This window comes from Salvelinus sp. IW2-2015, linkage group LG14 (assembly GCF_002910315.2).
Source record: "Salvelinus sp. IW2-2015 linkage group LG14, ASM291031v2, whole genome shotgun sequence".
Lineage (NCBI taxonomy): Eukaryota > Metazoa > Chordata > Actinopteri > Salmoniformes > Salmonidae > Salvelinus > Salvelinus sp. IW2-2015.
In genome coordinates, this window is record NC_036854.1 from 8,312,323 (window position 1) to 8,314,924 (window position 2,602).

A 2,602-nucleotide genomic window follows, 5' to 3' on the forward strand; every position below is an offset into this window, starting at 1 on the left:
CCTCTCCTCTATCAGGAAGGGCTTAAGAAACCTGACCACTCTTTCCCTCCCCTCCTCTCCTTCATCAGGCTTTAAAGAACAACCGACACTCTTTCCTCCCCTCCCCTCCTCTTATCAGGGGCTTATAGAGAACACCTGACAACTCGTTCCTTCCCCTCCCTCCTCTATCAGGGCTTAAGAACCACCTGACACTCTTTCCTCCTCTCCTCTATCCAGGGGCTTAAGAACACCTGACACTCTTTCCTCCCCTCCTCTCTCTATCCAGGGGCTTTCAAGGAACACCTGACACTCTTTCCTCCTTCGCCTCTATCAGGGCTTAAGGAACATCTGACACTCTTTCCTCCCCTCCTTCTCATCAGGGGCTTAAGGAACACCTGACACTTCCTCCCCTCCTCTCCTCTATCAGGGGCTTAAGAACAAACCTACCACTCTTCCTCCCTCCTCTATCCAGGGCTTAAGAACACCTGGACACTCTTTTCCTCCCCTCCCTTCTATCAGGGGCTTAGAACACCTGACACTCTTTCCCGCTCTCCGCTATCAGGGGGCTAGAACACCTGGACACTCTTTCCTCCCCTCCCTCTATCAGGGCTTAGAACAACCTGACACTCTTTCCTCCCCCTCCTCTATCCAGGGGCTTAAGAACATCTGACACTCTTTCCTCCCCTCCTCATCAGTGGCTTAAGAACACCTGGACAGCTCTTTCCCTCCCCTCCTCTATAGGGCTAAGAAACCACCCTGACCACTCTTCCTCCTCTCTCTATTCAGGGGCTTAAGAACACCTGGACACTCTCCTCCCCTCCCCTCCTCTATCAAGGGGCTTAAGAAACACCTGACCACCTCTTTTCCCGTCCCCTCCTCTATCAGGGGGCTTAAGAACATCTTGACACTTCTTCCTTCCCCTCCTCTTTATCAGGGGCTTAAGACACCTGACACTCTTTCCTCCCCTCCTCTATCAGGGCTTAAGAACACCTGAACACTCTTTCCTCCTCTCCTCTATCAGGGGCTTAAGAACACCTGACATCTTTTCCTCCCCTCCCCTCCTCTATTTCAGCGGGGCTTAACGAACCAATCATGACACTTCTTTCCTCCCCCTCCCCTTCCTCTAGTCAGGGGCTTAAGAACAACCTGACACTCTTCCTCCTCTCCTCTATTCCAGGGGCTTAAGAACACCTTGACACTCTTTCCTCCCCTCCTCTTTCAGGGGCTTAAGAACCACCTGACACTCTTTCCTAACCCTCCTCTATCAGGCTTAAAACCACTGGACACTCTTTCCTCCCCTCCTCTATCAGGGGCTTAAGAACACCTGACACCTCTTTCCTCCCCTCCTTGTCCTCCTATCAGGGCTAGAACACCTGACAACTCTTTCCTCCTCCCCTCCTCTATCAGGGCTTAATAACACCTGACCCAACTCTTTCCTTCCTCTCCTCTATCAGGGGCTGAAGGAACCACCTGACACTCTTTCCTCCCCTCCCTCTCTCTATGCAGCCCCGGCACGCGCCGGGCCCGGGCTTTAAGAACACCTGAACAACTCTTTTCCTCCCCTCCTCTATTCAGGGCTTAAGAACACCTGGACACTCTTTTCCTCCCCTTCCTCTCCTTTATCAGCTTAAAACACCTGACCACTCTTTCCTTCCCCACCCCTCCCTCTATCAGGGGTTAAAGAACACCTACACTCCTTTCCTCCCCTCCTCTATTCAGCGGGCTTAAGAACACCGACACTTCTACAACCTTTTCATGCCATCCTTTCACAGAGAGACAGACAGAAAGACAGAACAGAGGTTGTGCCTGGGAACAGGAAACATCCCCCATATGCTCGAGCGGGAAGTATCATTAGCCCTCGCTCGCTAACCATATCTCCGCTAGGCTTTCTGCTCAGTTTGACAGAAGTTGTGTCATATCTGTGCTGTGTTATGAACTCCACCCAACATCAAATCAATGAGATAAAGATAAAGAGATAGAGAGGAACACTCTCTATCCTAAACTCATCAGGTCTTCCCTGCTAAGAGTTAAAACCAGCGTACAGTTTTACTCCTGAACTCTTCCAATACGTGGTGACAGCACATAACACACCAAGCTTAGGAGCTCAGACACGTCTTTCACATGAAACACGTGTCTCTGTGTCAATCAAGAATCCTATTTGGTGTGTAATGAAGGAAATAAGAGTTGGGAGGGAGTAAACATGGGTGGTTCTGTGTTCTATAGGGTGGAAAAAACGTTATGAGGAACAGAATAACCCGTGACCAGAGAGAGAGAGAGAGAGAGAGACAGAGAGAACAGAGAGAGCAGAGAGAGAGACAGAGGAGAGAGACAAGAGAGAGGAACAACAGAGGAGAGACAGAGAGAGAGACAGAGAGAGAGAGAGAGAGAGAGAAGAGAGAGAGAGAGAGAGAAGAAGAATGAGAGAGACACAACAGAGAGAGAAGAGAGAGAGAGAGAAGAGAGAGAGAGAGACACACAGAGAGAGAGAGAAGAGAAAAGAAGAGAGGAAGAGAGAGAGAGAGAGAAAGAGAGAGAAAGAGAGAGAGAGAGAGAAGAGAGAGAGAGAGAGAAGGAAGAAGAGAGGAGAGAGAGAGAGAGACGAGGAGAGAGAGAGAAGAGAGAG